The sequence below is a fragment of the Cnephaeus nilssonii genome (genome assembly GCF_951640355.1).
Source record: "Cnephaeus nilssonii genome assembly, chromosome: 19".
NCBI classification, from domain to species: Eukaryota; Metazoa; Chordata; class Mammalia; order Chiroptera; family Vespertilionidae; genus Cnephaeus; species Cnephaeus nilssonii.
In genome coordinates, this window is record NC_137090.1 from 21,744,686 (window position 1) to 21,760,714 (window position 16,029).

Genomic DNA, 16,029 nt, shown 5'->3' on the forward strand with positions numbered 1-16,029 from the left:
ACAATTTATATAGAATACAGTACTCTTTTACTCATAGGTAATATTGTTTGGTCATTGTTAACATGTTAGGTACAAGATCAATGATTTCTGCTTGATAATACCTTGCACTTTAAAGTGTATTTAGTGTTTATTTATTATCTGGTTTTAATGTGGTGGAGTCATAATACATAAAAGGGAATATTCACTAGGCCCATCTTTTGGGTTACACCCATTAACACAAAAGTTGTAATGTTTTCCAAAATGCCTTCATTTAATTGCCAGTTATGTTGAACTTTTCACAAGTTGCATCAATGATGAGTCACTTCAATTAAAATCCACCAATGTGTACAGTAGAACAAAACAGAGGGACAAAAGAAGTTTCAGCCCCCAGATAAAAGTAGAATTTTCAAAAGGTACAGAGAAATAACCTTTTGTCAACTTTCCATCCCATAGAAGAGCTGTAAGGAAAATACTAAAGAGTCTAGTGCCCTGTAAACATTAATAGAAAACTAATATTTCAGCAGGTGTGTAAGTTGCTCTTTAAGTTGAACATGGTAATCCTTTGATCATGTCTCTGAAAAGGTTTTCTTTCCCAGTTATGTTGCAGCAACTTTTCTTAAAGGTATAGCTTCCTTTTCTGGAAATTCTTGATATTATTATTAGTTTTTGTTTTTAAAAAAACTTTCATAAAAGTAATTTGGAAATTTAATTATTGGCCATTCTGAGACTATGTTTTACTTTTAGAATTTCTCATATTTAGATGAATTAATCACTTCTGTTATTAGCCATGTCACTCACTGATGTTAGGCTTTATTATAGTAAGAATTGTACTTTCCTTATAAGATCACACTATATTAACATAAGAAAGGTTCACTAATCAAGTATTCATAGTATGTCTACTACATATTCAGGAATGAACTAGATACTGTTAGATAAATATAAGAAAAAGTTACTGTCTTCAGGGAACTTACAGTCTAATTGAGGAAATGACATAAACGTATATTAATATAGTATGTGTAGGACTCAAGATATGTGTGATACCAGGTAAACTGTCAACAATTAGAAAAGTAATAAAAAAAACCAAAACTATAAAATTGGTGCTATATTAACGTGCTTTGATAGTATCACTACGATAAAATGTTTTTACCAGTCTCACTTTTTTCCAATTTTGTCAATACCCAATAGATGTAACCTAAGGACAAACCTCTCCATCTCTGCTTTTCATACTCTAGTTCAGACCTGCTTCATATCTTGCCTCTTAGCCAGGTTTCCTGCCTCTCTCTAATCTTACCTTCTAAATCCGTCATACATATTGCATCCAGAACAGTCTGCCTACAACTTCCTGCTTAAAACTTCATTGCCAACCAAATAAAGTCTGAGTTCTTTAATGTGCATGTAAGACCTCTAGCCTGTCATTGCTCAATCTTATTTTCTACATCCCTCCATCTAGAATGTTATGCTCTACTAATACTGATTTTTTTAATTGTAACATATACACACATGCTATTTCATATCTCTCGTGCCTTTTTCCTCATTGTTTCCTCTACATGGATTGCCCTTCCCGTGAATTTTTGGTTGACTAATTCTTACTCATCTTTTAGGACCCCAATTGAGGCATCATTATCTCCTGAAGTCCTAGGTTGTACTTTAAAAAGTCCCTTTCTCACCTAGCTGGCATGACTCAGTGGTTTGAGCATCGTCCCATGCACCAAGAGGTTGCTGGTTCGATTCCTGGTATGGTATGTCTGATTATAGGAGGGGGCCTGCAGGAGGCAGCCGAGATGTTAGAAACATCTTCTCTCCCTCCCCCCTCTTTCAAAAATCAATAATAAAAAAAATTAAGTCCCTTTTTCCCTGACCCCATAATGATCTCTGCAAATCTCTATTCAGCATATTATATTGAAATCATTTCTGTTACATATAGAGGCAATGTCTTCTTTTTATGCCACCAATGCCTAACCGTAAACTTAATGCATACATTTGTATATTTTCTGGAGTAAACATAGTAGTTTATAAGAGTTTAGTAAGTGGGGTTTTTTCTTATTTATAACTTTATTACTTTGTAGGTAATTGCCCTTAGGTAAATCAGTTGCCTCTTTGAAATCGTTTTTTACATCTTTAAAATGAAGATAATAATTGCTAATATTTATTAAATATCTGCTATGTTACAGGTATTCTTCTAAGTACTTTGCATATGTACACATAATGCTATGAGGTGGATACTATTATCATCCCTATTTTGCAGATAAGAAAATTGAAGCTTTAGAAAAGAAATTTAACCACTTTGCATAGTTAGTAAGTGGGGAAGCTAGACTTCTAGCCTAAGCGGTCTGATTCCAGAATCCATACTTGTAACAACACTATGCTGCATCACAGGAGCAAGGTTATTAGGAGGACCCAGTGAGATGCAGTGAGAACACTTTTAAAGCACAGAATTATGCAAGTAATAATAACTACCATTTTGGAGCACTAGTATATATGTGCATAGTGCAATTTACATATATTAACTTAATCCTAGATGCTATTGTAATCTCCACTAAAGATAAGACAATCAAGGCAAAGAAAGATTGTACAGTAGTAGGCGGTAGCACCTGAATTCAAGCATAGCAGTCTGCATCTATAGCCAGCATGCTTACCCACAATGCTATGCTGCCTCTCAAATATTAATTATTATAAATATAGTTTCTGTGTGTTCTCTGCAGGTGAATTTTGCCACATAAATCTTCCCACTTGCACTGCATGTATCTGAAACTATATGTTTTAAACAAAATAGGTTTATTCCATTTGGCAGCAAAAGGAAGTGTTACATGAGGACTTTCAGAATTAGCACCTAGAAATATCGTTCTTGCCTCCTTAATAGGCATGTATTTAAAGATAGAATCACACATATAGTACATGTGCTTACACATATGTTGTAAGTAAAGGAAATCAATGAAAAATTCAATCCTGATTTAGAAAGCAGTGTCCAGTTTATTATCTAATTCATTACTTCCTAAAAAAGAAATACCAGCATTATATCCTCTTCTGAAGAATTATTGCATATGAAATAGCCAGAGACTTTTAAAAAATGAAATCCACTGTTTCGTTGAAATGGGGAGCTCCAAACACCCTGGCTTTGGTGGGGTTATGTGACAAAATAAAGTGATTTCATTTTAGTGCTGGTTTTTACCTTTTAATTTCCTTTTATAAAATTTGTTTGACCTTTGTGGAACATGAGAAATGCAAAAGGACTGGAAAAAAGGAGCCCAGTGTTTTCCCCATCTCTCTAGAACCATCTTCTCCTAAGGATCCCTAGACCAGACCACCTGCGTTAGTATAGCTCAGCCGTATTCTGATGGATAGGCTTATACCTTCCAACAACAGAAATGCTACATGAGAGACCATAGCAGCTATACACTTGGCATAATACGGGATGTTTACCCCACAGCCTGCTATGTGCTTAATATGAAGTTCCTTTTCATAGCTGTTTGTTTCTGCTGGACTGTATGTGTTAAAAATAATATAAGGTCAAATTCCATAGGAAAGCATGGTTCTGATTGAATTTCCAGTCCCAAATTCTGGACCCACGCCAGTAGGATCTGGGAACGTGTCAGGGATAGTATGCCTTATATTGCAGCACTCAAAAGTGACTATTTAGGTTGATTAACTCACGGTGAGGATAGGTTTGAAAAGATATTTCAACCTGGCTAATTAGTAAGCAGTCAAATGAAGTAGAAAAGTGAGTGAAATATATGCCACCTCTCTGGAAGGGAGCTAAAAGAATGTACTGGGGGAAATGGAAATAAGTAAGTTAATGTGCTGGAGCCATAGGGAAGAAACTTAGCTCCATTGTATGCCTCATGCTGTTTCAAAATAGAAGTGAGAGTGTTTAAATGTGATTTGAGTTAGACTAAGAGTCCAAGCCTTAAATATATGTATATAGCTATATAATTTCTGGTGCGATTTATTATAGGCTTCCTATTTGCCCATATTCTGCACAATATTTATATGAGCTTCCCCCCCTTATATCTGCACTTATTTATCAGTTGTACTGAGATTAGACATATTACTTTGAATCCGTTATTTGCTCAGAAAGTATGTGTCAACTACCTACTTTTGCATTGCCAAAATTTTATCAATATTAACTCCTCATTTTTCTAAAATGTTGATAAATAAAAATATTCACTAGCATCATTTTTATAGCATTTTGCAGCCTACAAAACACTTCCACAATCACTGTTTCTTTAAATTTTCCAAAATTTATAAAGTGAATATTATTATTAATCTCAACTTTTAAAAAATATATATTTTTATTTATTTCAGAGAGGAAGGGAGAGATAGAAATATCAATGATGAAAGAGAATCATTGATTGGCTGCCTCCTGCACACCCCACACTGGGGATCGAGCCCACAACCCGGGCATGTGCCCTGACCGGGAATTGAACCGTGACCTCCTGGTTCATAGGTCGACGCTCAACCACTGAGCTACGCTGGCCGGGCTAATGTCAACTTTTAAGGTCTTTCTTAGGTTCTCAGCTAACTTTAATTAAGAATGCTTTTGTTTAATCATGTCAATTTATACAATTTAGGATCTCTAAGGGACCTTCAAGATCTAGTCCCACTCCTTCCTCTTACAGATAAGTAAAATGATGTCTGGACAGGTAAAAGTGACTTCTCTATCACATATTCTTAATAAATGGCAGAGTCTAAACTGCCATAGAATCTTCTGAGTCCTAGCTCAGTGTTCTAGCCACTATTTACATTGTCTTTTTTTGTCTTAGACAAAAAAGTGTGAGTACCCTCAATTTTGAGAAAGGGAGTCAAATATATAGTGATGGAAGAAGATTTGACTTTGGGTGGTGGGTGCACAATGCAATATTCAGATGATGTATCATAGAACTATACACTTGAAACTATATAATTGTATTAACCAATGTCACTGTAATACATGTAATTGAAAAATTCTATCTATTCATTTTTGGGAAGTGTCATTTCTGACACAATTTTATAAATCTCATTCTTTACATAGTCTTCTTTCTGGATTTGTATTCTCTTTTTCTCCTCTACTGTCTGAAGTGGAACTTATGCATACCTGTCCTGTGTACAACTTTTTCTACTCAGTTTCCTCTGTCTCTAGATCCCACCCCCACCCCCCGCCCGAATCTAGTTTCTTGGCCTTTAGTTCTTGTTTCAATAATCAGTTGGGGAGTTTTACAGCATTTACCCAAAGGTCTGCTGAGAGACCTGGGTGATATGATATGTGGGTACTCTTCTTTTGCTGAGAACTCAGTTTTAAACTGGAATGAATTCTTAGAGATACTTGGTCTAATTAATTGTTTTTCAGATGAGGAAAATGAGCTCTGGTGAAAAGAAATTTGCCTAATGTATATAGCTTGGCTCCAAATCCAGGATTCTAACCATGTTCTTTCTACTACTTGTATTGCTTGTTGAATAGAAACAAGATCTCTGAAGAAGGGCAAGGATGTTGAAAGTACAGAGAAGAGAAAGCAAGGAGTTTATGCTAATGAGGTCCCCAAACTTGATAATCCTAAACTGGTAAACAATTTAAACAATTCAAGGATTCCATTTGTAAAAATTCACCTTAATTTACAACTAAATCTGGAGAGGTCTTCTGAAGAGCCTAGCACACCTTATTTTTCTAATCTACTTCCGCAAATCATTAGAAGTATAATCATATTTTTCTCAAGGAAAATGATCTTTGTGTGACAACTCCTAGTACTTTATGCCATTTTTGTCTTTAAATATAAGCCCTATTATTTTTTCATGGCACATTATAGGGAAATACTGGTAGTGTCTCAGCTGAAACTAGCTGAATTAGACATAATGTGTAAACCCTTTATAATTTATTAAGATTTGAGCATAGAGGCTGATTTGGGTAAGATTTGGTTCTGTGAGACAGAGCCTTTGCATTGATTTAGGATACCTCAATTCAGACTGAAACTTTCCAGACTTGAGAGTGTTCACATTTTCATAGCTTAATTGTAAATCATCTTTCATTTAGAAGATTTAAAGACAGGCTAAAGAACTAAATCTTTTCAGTCACCTTCCTAACTAGGAAAAGCCTTCATTTCAGATGAACTTTATGATTCTTTCCAACGGATTAGAACAAACAGTTTGATAATGTTCACATAGGACAAATACTATCACAAGGAAAACAACTTTTCCTCCAAGAGTTAAATGTAAAATTAGGTGTCATTATAGGGCATTTGGAAGACGTTTGAAAGCAGTCTAGCCCCAGCAGGCCAAGCTGCTCAACTGTAATGGGCAGCAAATCAAAACCAGAGTGGTAGGCTTGTTGTTCCCCTATTTGTTTTGCTTCATTCTGCTTGATTATTTTGGCAAAGTTAAGCTGAAACGGCAGTGCTCTGAAGTTCTGTGATTTTAAGCTTTTAATTAGGTAAAAGCGTCCTTTGCAGCTCTTGCTGAGTGCTCATTTTGTGTTTGAATGTTTTACTCCCTACACTGGTGTGCTTTGAAAGTTGTGGTACTCTGAGCTGACTCTCCAGCAGTCACGAAAACCTTCATGGATCTTTTCCGAGTTGTTTCCGCTTGGATGTTGTTGCTCTATAGGTGCCTAATGCATTTGAACATCTCTGGGATTTTCTGTACATTTGCACTATTAAAGGAAAACTAAATTCTGCTTAAAGTTAACTCCGATGAAAGATTTTCCATTTTAAATTACTTTTAAATTAAAAAATTTAATTAGCACTGCCTGTAAACGGTAGATTTTTTTCAGAAGAAATTATTTTCTACTTTACTGTTTCACTAATATTTTCTCAAATGTTGAACTGATTTGCACATGGTTTTATGTCTGTGGTTTTAACTAAAAATGGAACGGAACATAGGAGAAAAATAATTATCAAATAATGGCTGTGTGGGTTGTTATTTTTAAAGATAAAATTTAAAGTCTTTAAATTAATATATTTAATTTGGATTTAAAAAAACACCTTTAAATAATTCTCTCCATACTAGGACTTTAAAAGATTAGAGTCTGCCTTATAAAGAGTTTATTTAAACAATGTAAGGATCATGAGGGAAAATTTATCAGAATCAACTAGGTTAAGTGTATGTGCAGAAACAAAGGTCACTTTTAGTATTTTGGCACAGTTAGAAGAAATCTCTAAATTGGCTTCCTTTTGAAATAGGAAATCTATTGATTTAGTAACCACACTTAGAGGACACTCTTGGCTTTCAATTAGAATCTGGTCTGCTTTTTACCTGGAATATAACACTTATCTACATTAGAGAAAAAGCACCTTTATGAAAATGAATCCTAAATTATTTGTGTCAAAAAAAATCGTAAGAATGTTTACAGAAAAAAAAAATTGCTACCCACAGACAATCTTATCACACTTGCTTTTGTGAAGCAGGTGTCTGGACTGATTTGGGGGCTTTGGTTTTATTTTTGTCAGTGTTTAATTTCCTGCCATGCAGATGAAGTTCTTGTGGAGGGATTAATGTGATTAAGTGGCAAAGTGACAAACAAGGTTGTCTGGTGCGCATCTTCCCTCGTTAGCCGACTAATCACCTTTGGATTCTGGGCTTTGTCAATGAGTGAATCCCTTACACATTTATCAGTCTAAGCATTTGATCTGCCGTGACCGCATTAGTTAGAGGGGAAGTCTAAGATAAAAGATACAATTTGGATTTAGAAAGACATTTTCTAACCCTAAATTGGAAATGGGTTTCTCAGCTGATGTAAGCATCTTTCCCCCTGCTTATGTTGACAATACAGTCCGGCGCAAGTACTTCAGCTTCGGTGAGAAGCACAGCGCTGCTGCCAAGATTGAAAGCCTCAAGAGAGATAAACTAGTCAAGATCATACCTTCTCATAGCAATGAGGTTACTTTGAATGCAGAATCTTTTTTCTGAGAAGCAAAATGTTCACAGTGAAGGCTTGAGGCTTATAGACAATCCTTCTGACACCAGTACTATAGTCGGCATATCTCTCACTTGTCCTTGACTTGACACACAACTTGAGGGATTGGAGGTGATTAATAGCTTACTCTCTCTACAGGGTGATGATTACCTCCCTGCAGGTACTATCATCCTAGCGTATTAGTGGTAGTAATGACTGGGATTTATGTCACACGGTCTTAAGGAAGATTGCAAAGTATTCTATGCTTATTATCTTTTCCCTTTGAGGTGCATGCCAGAATTGTTATTTAGAACATTCAGGTGGGGAAACCGAGGCACTGTATGCAGGGGACTTGTCCTAGGTCCCACTGATAGGCAGTGACAGAAGCAAGGGTTAGACCCTTGCTCTCCTGATTGCTAACCCATTATTCCTTCAACCCGACTGCTGCTCCCTCTTCATTTTCAAAATGAATAGGAGCCATTAGCTTTCACATTTCACCCCAAGCATTGAAAACAACAAAATCTCCTGGCTGTGTGAAAATACATTTATGCACTAGCTTGAATTTGTATTTTAGCATATGGTTCTCTGCATATGGTTTGACATTCCCTTTTAACAAACAAAAAATTGTGAAGGGATGACCTAACTATGAGTCCTCAAGCTGAGGCATGAGAGCTATTGAGCTTTCTTTGTATAGAGTGACTAAATGTGCACGTTGCCTGTTGGGAACTTGCTTACATGGTGCCAGTGATAGTGGGAGCCTCCTCTGCATTTGGGGCTTCCGTTTGTTTGTTTGTTTGTTTCGAACATCCGTAGGCTTTTTCTCCCTCATCAATCCCTGTACCAAATGACATGTTCACATGTGACCATAGATGCTGACTAAAAACTCTTTTGTAATTCTACTGGATTTCTTATACAAAATGGATTATGCCTTTGGTACTGTGTGCGTACAACCAAACCCTCTAACACCTAGTTTCTTTTGACTGCCTTTCTTGTGCTAAAAACACAATCTGATAAAGGGAAGAATTTGGTTTGACTCACATTTGGCTTGAAAACATGATGTTGATTAAGGACTCCACCTAGGCATGTTTTATAGACAGTTAAATAACTCACTTTGAAGTGATTATTTATTGTGCTCTTTATAAAGGGAAGGAAAAGGAAGAGAAGGGAAATTTAGATATATTCAGCAATAATTTTGTGTTGGTCTCTGTCATGTATTTTTCATAAATGCTAACTTATTTAAACCTCATCAAACCCCCATTTTAACACAGGAAAAAGTTGAGAGTCAGAGAGGTTAAGTAACTTGAACAATAAACTAATAAATGGCAGAGCCCAAATTCAAACACTAGTATGTCTGATATTTATTAGCCAAACTATACCTAGGGAAACCCTTGGATCGGTTTAATAGCTATCAATGAATATCGTGGAAATAATGGAACTAAGGCTCCCCTAAAGGGAAAGCTCACGGTATAAAGAGCCATACCCATGTGTAAACTAAATATAATCACACAAAAAATCTTCCCTAACCCTATAGCTTGTGACATTTGAGAAAAGCTTCTCACCAAAAACAAACAAACAAACAAACAAAACAACAACAAGCAAACAACACTTTAAAAATAATTGAACTATTTAAAAATCTTTTGAGAGAACTGTAAGGAAACCTGAGGGAAATGTGTGTCCTATGCTCAGTTGCTTGGCAAACTCAAACATCTTTTGGATTCAGACTTTGTGGGGGAGTCAATTGTAGGAAAATCTGGTGCTTTCAGTCAGCATATCAGCATTTGGGTAGGTTACATAAAGGAAAAATTATCTGGAAAAGGGAATATTTCTATTGACCAGTTTGCATTTCTAAACCCTCCATTTTAGATGGAGCTCTTTTTTCTAGAGGCAAGGATTGGACAAAACAAACAAACAAACACTCTCTTCCCTTTCTAAAAGGATTTGAGCATCGACTGGGAGAATTTGTATTATAGCTTATTCCAACTCTTAGCATCAATGAATTTAAATTGCATAAACATTAAATTTGCTGTGTAATTGTTTCTCAAAGAAACACAAAAAACCCCACCACAGTAGTATTCAGGCCGAATACAGACTCATAGGCCAGAAGACAGTATTAGAATGTGGGGCACGTAGGGGTGAAGAAGTATTCCAGGAGGTGGGAGGAGACCTGGATTCTACTCTATTAACATTTCTGTTTAGGCTCCAGTGACATAACTAGCCGTCTGCCTCTGAAAATAATGTCTGAACTCTGGGTAAGCTGTAGATTGCCGGTGCCTGGGTAACGTTTTATTGAATGTTTAATACTAATGTTGAAGCTATTCATATTCTCAACAGTAGAGGTCCTCAGTACCATAGTTCTTCAACAAAGATGTTGAAAAATTATCCCATCCTTGAATTGTTTAGCCTTCATGGTATTTGTAGAACTTAGTCATTCTATGGATACAATTGTCTATTAATAAATCATTAATAAATGAAAAAAATTTAGTCCTTATCTAATCTTGGCTTAAAATTTTACAGTCTTGTGTAATGCCACAATAATGAGTTAACTCAATAGTGGGATATCTGACATTGTCCTAACTCCTCTCAATTCCTTATTCTCCATAGCTAAGCAACCACTAAATCTTATAAGTTATACCTCCTGTGTATTGATTGTGCCATTTCTCATCTCTTTAGCCCCCATGGCCCTAGTTTAGGCCCTTAACTATTGTAACTATCTTCTACCTAATCTATTTCCAATATTATCTCCTTCTAAACCATTCCCTGCCTATTTAAAATGCCATTTCCCTGCTTAATACTTTCAGTGGTTTACCATCATAACTCAATAAAGCCCAACTTTTCTTAGCATCGCCTGCAAGTTCTTTTATAACCTTGTCTCTAACTACCTCTTCAGCTTTATTGCTTCCTTCTCCCTTCACCACAGCCGTCAAATCTATGTTCCAATCTATACTGAACTAGAATTCTACATAGACACCAAACTATTTCAACCTTTCTGTTTTTAGATGCTGTTTTTCTTTCTAATATTACTATTAATTCTTTTGTCTCCCCTTGTTTGCCTGTCAAGCACTTAATTCTTTCTTCACAACCCAGGCCTAGTGTCTTCTGCTTCTTAAAACCTTTCCTGAACCCTAGGCAAGGTTAGCTATTACCCTCTTTGTGTCAATACTATACTATATATACTTTTCCACTAACGTATTTCCAATATTAGATTAGATATTTCTTCTACTAGACCAGTGCTTTGGGGAGAGAAGGGCAATTTTGCCCATCAGGGGACATTTGACAATGTTTAGAGATGTTTTGATTGTCACAGAGGGGTAGAAGCCGTAGTGGGTAGAAGCCAGAGATGCTGCTAAACATCCTGTAATAGCCAGGGCAGCCTCCCACAACAAAGAATTATTCATTCAGAAATGTCAATAGTACCAAGGTTGAGATTGACGGAGACTCAGATTTTGTGCCTGCCGGCTGGCTCTGTGGGAAAAGGGCTCAGCAAAAGAACAATGGCTTCTGCCAGCACTTCTGTCTGGGAGAAAGCTGCCCCTCCAGCTCTCAACCTGAAGCCAGACAGTTCAGTTCTTCCTCATATGTCCCTGTGCCTTTCGAGCTGCTGCCCCAGCTCTGGAGCTCTGCGAATGAGTTCAAATCCATGGACCAAACAGAAGAATCCTGGACTAGCCCCTTTCCATCTCCACCTCCCGGCCCAAGAAGAAAAGGACATCAGCGATGTCTTTCTTTTCCAGGATCTCTTGGAAACTGAGGTTCTAGAAGGGGGTGCCTCTGAAGAATGTGTTTTTCCTGTTGACAGAAAGAGCCCAGGATCCAGTGTAAAAAGTGTCACATGTCAATGAGAGGCCTGGGAACCATGGCCTGTGAGAACCCCAACAAGATGAGAAAGTACAGGAAAATTGTCCTAGACCTGCTGGAGCATGTATTGTATGATCCCATGAGTTCTGAAGTCATCTGCATGAGCAGGAAGACTCTGATCATGATCCTGGGCAAGATCCAGGGGAAAGGTTTGGGCTCTTCATAGACATCCCTCTTCAGACCAGGACTCTACTAGATGCCAACAATGACAGCCTGAGACACTCAGCCTTTGTCTCACTTGGGCAATTGGCTGCTTTTGCTGGGTGGAAATGGAAGAAAATTTTCACCAATAATATTAAGCAAACTCAAGATTCCCTCCTAATCCATTTACAGGATAGACATCTCCAGGTTGCCAAGGCTTACAAAACCACGTTTCGGGCCTGTTCTCCGTCTCTGAGACGAAGGAACACAGCTTCCAGAGTGAAGAAGTGCAAAAGAACCTCAAGCTCTGCCCGCAGCTGAGCCACTATCACTCAGTGTTTCTGCAGTACTTCTACACAAATAAAATCCCGTAAACACAGAGCCGCGGGGAAATGCTTCCACGTGAGCACATTGCGGGAGCGCTGCTAGTCCCGCTCTTCGGACTCTTCAGATGCTTCTGCTTGCCTCTGGTGATGGTGATAGAAAAGGGGATGTCGGAAGAGCAACCGATGGCAAAAATAATACTGCAGAATAGTATAATTATGTCCAAAGTGAATCTAAATTGCTTTCCCTATGTCAGTTTCTCCCCATACAAATTTGACGAGAAGGTATGTCCTTTCTTTAAAACATTTAAAGTCTGTATCGATTCAGTGCTTATTTCTCAGTTTTTCCCTTAAGTTCAATGCTGTCACTTATCTTCCAGTTTTAATTTTATTTTAATTTCTGAACCATAGGAGAATAACTATTACCTTAAGTATTTTTTAAATTTGCTATTGATATTTTGTCATTTGCTACTGATTCCTTTTCTTGGTAAGACCTATTTAAAGTTGGTCGAAATACCAAGAAGGTTGGAGGGAATATCTTTAGCTTCTCATAATTGTCAACAGTCATTGTCTCCAAGATCATTCCAAATAAGAATTAATAAAGAGAAAAAAACCTATAAAGCATGTGTTGAAAAACCTCAGGCTGATGGTAACATATGGAATAATAAGAAGTAACATTTATTGAGAACATTTATAATTTATTGAGTGCTAAGTGCTGTGCAAGTATTATTTAATACAACAACCCTGTGAGAAAGGTACTGTTATTATCCTCATTTTACAGATAGAAAACTAAGTCACAGGGAAAGTAAAGTAACTTGCCCAAGATGACCCCAATAAACAATGGACCCAGAATTCAAACCCATATGATCTGACTTTTGGAGTCAACATTCAACCACCATGTGGTACTGCCTGTTATGGAATAATTGATTGATAGGTTAGAAATGTAAATAAATAAATAAATAAATAGTACCAAGGTTGAAAAACTATGCCAGACTATAAACTTGTGCCTTTTTTCACTTGGGATCCTCAGGACTTTCTAGGTGTACCGGTTAATAATGCGGATATTTTTCAATAGATGGAGTTACACATATGTTGCTATATATGCACTTTGATATGTATGCTATGCTGTATTGCTCCTTCAGATGACCACTTGTTCCGATCAATGGCACACGCACTTTCTGAGCAGCACTTCAAAACGTACTAAGAAGTGGAAAATTAGGTCTCTGAGTGGTCTGCCTCGAAACAAGAAAAGTTCTATTGGGACGGTATCCACAAATTACCGTGAATAAAGTACTTTTGATATTTATCTTGAAATTATTGTGTTTTCTTTTATTAAAAAATTCGCATTTTTAACCAGTTAATAGCTAATCCGCATTTTTAACCGGTTAATTATTCAAAGTAATGTCCATCGCTTGCTACACATTTCCCCCATCTTTCAGGTAATTTGTGGATACCGTCCCAATAGAACTTTTCTTGTTTTGAGGTAGACCATTCAGAGACCCAATTTTCTACTTCTTAGTACATTTTGAAGTGCTGCTCAGAAAGTGCGTGTACCATCGATCGGAACAAGTGGTAATCTGAAGGAGCAATACAACAAAATAGCATACATATCAAATCGCCTATATATCAACCTATGTGTAACCTATTGGAAAAAATCCGCATTATTAACCGGTACACCTAGTAGAACAGTTCCATACAGAAATTAGGCACAAAATAAATACTGGTTCCGTGAATGGAAAATTCTGTAAGATTCTAAGATTCGTTGAGGAAATAGCCAGAGCTCAATTCAATCAAGTTGTAATTTGAAATTTATTTTAAAATTTCCTTCATAATGCATAGAGAGATTGGATTAAAATTGTGATCTGATTATGCACTACTTCATTTTCCCCAAAAATTATAAGCCCCACTAGTGTGGTTCAGTGGTTGAGCTTCAACCTATCACCAGGAGGTCATGGTTTGATTCCCCATGAGGGCACATGCTCAGGTTGCAGGCTGGATCCCCAGGAGGGGGGATGCAGGAGGCAGCCAATTGATGATTCTCTCTCGTCTCTGATGTTTCTGTCTTTCTCCCTCTCCCTTCCTCTCTGAAATCAATAAAAACAAAATATTTTTAAAATTATAAAATGCGAGAAAACATATATTAAAAAGAAGGAAAGGTTAATCAGATTACACATTTTGAAGAATCTCTGGAAGAGAATGCAAAAGATAAGAGGAAATAATCCAAGAAATAATAGAAGATAGTTTTCTAGATCTAGAGGAAAATAGAAGCTTTCAGTTGAAAGAGCTACATCAGAATACCAAGGATAAGGTGAGGGAAAACAAATAATCTACAAAGAAATAGATATCAAGTAAGTGTTGTATGTTTCATTACTAAGGCTAGATGCCAAGAGACAATGAAACAATATCTCAATTTAATCTTGGATTGCCAGACCCAACATAGTAAAGATGTCAGTTACCCTCAAATTGTCCAGAAGTTGAATGCAATCCCAGTCAAAATCCCACTAAGTATTTTCCATGGAAACTGACCAGCTGATTATCAATTATTTATTGAAGAGAAACTGAATGAGACCATAGGGGAACTATTTGATATGTGAGGGGGATATAGCCTCGCCAGATCTGAAAATATACTGTAAACCTATGATAATTAAGACATTGTGACAGTTGTGCAAGAATAGACAATTAGATTAAGGGAACAAATACAGAGCTCAGAAACTGAAGCATTCATCCAAAGAAACTTAGTTTATGATAAAAATGGTATTTCAAATGGGTGAGAAAATACTGCTAAGTTAATTACTGTCAATTTAGAAAAGTAAAACTAAAGCATATCACCATCTCACATAAAATACAAAACTAAATTCTAAATAGACTAAAAAGCTAAATATATAAAACATCACAAAAAGTATAAAAGATTATTCTAAATTTGGTCTGTTGAAGTCCTTCCTAAGCATGATGAAAATTTTAGAAGCCATGAAATAGATTGACAGTAAATAAAAAATTCTGTGCAACTGAAAACACATCGTTTTTAAAAATGACACAAAAGTAAGTTTTTATAAAATTGAACTGTGTACTCACCATATGTAAATTTTACCTCAGTTTTTTTATGAAAAAGGAAATAAAAATGGCAGGGTGAAAATATTGCAACATATGTAATAAATAATGGGAACATTCAAAATATGAAGAGTAGTACAAAGCAATTAAAGAAATCATAGACCAAGAATAAAAAGGGCAATTGACAGAAAAATAAAAATGACCAATTAAGATTTGAAATGATGTTCAAATGCACGAGTAATCAGGAAAAGCAACAATGAGATACAATCTTTTTGCTCATCTGATTGACTATAAAAAAAGAGGTACTATCCACCACTGATGAATGTAAGCAATAGGCAGGCACCCACATGAATCATTGAGAACTGGTAGAGTTTGGAAGGTGGTTTTAAGTTCTAATTAACCATTCTCATCAACCTATCACTTCAGTTTCTTTTTATCCTAGATTATTATTTGTACCTGTATATGGTGAAATATGTATGAAGATGTTTATTGAAGCATTGTTTATAATAGCAAAAACCAAGAGAGAAATATAAATATTCATGGAGCTAAGTAGACTTTGGTTCTGTGGATTAGTGAAATGCAACCTCATTTATAAGAAGGATACATCAAACTCTTAATAGTAGTTACATCTTGGAAAAGGAGTAGAATTGGGGATAGTAAAAGGAAGAAAGAACTATTCAATATTTATGTTATCTACATATTTTTATAAAATTAATGAGACTATGTTTCTTGTATAAATAATTTAAAATTTACATAAATGTTTGCAATGACACTCTTATAAAAGCAATTATGTTTATTATAAAAAATTCAGAGAAGGAAAATAAA

At 36.1% G+C, this 16,029-nt stretch overlaps 1 protein-coding gene and 1 pseudogene across 2 annotated transcripts in view; both read left to right on the forward strand.

Moving 5' to 3' along the window:
* The window catches only part of BRIP1 (BRCA1 interacting DNA helicase 1), a gene marked incomplete at its 3' end in the record, with an annotated part of 210,772 nt that overhangs the window by 166,936 nt on the left and 27,807 nt on the right, over window positions 1-16,029 (forward strand). The window lies entirely within an intron of this gene.
* On the forward strand, window positions 7,660-12,207 carry LOC307115354 (protein maestro-like; annotated as a pseudogene). The gene is made up of 2 exons: window positions 7,660-7,821; window positions 11,504-12,207. The product of its transcript is annotated as a protein maestro-like (transcript).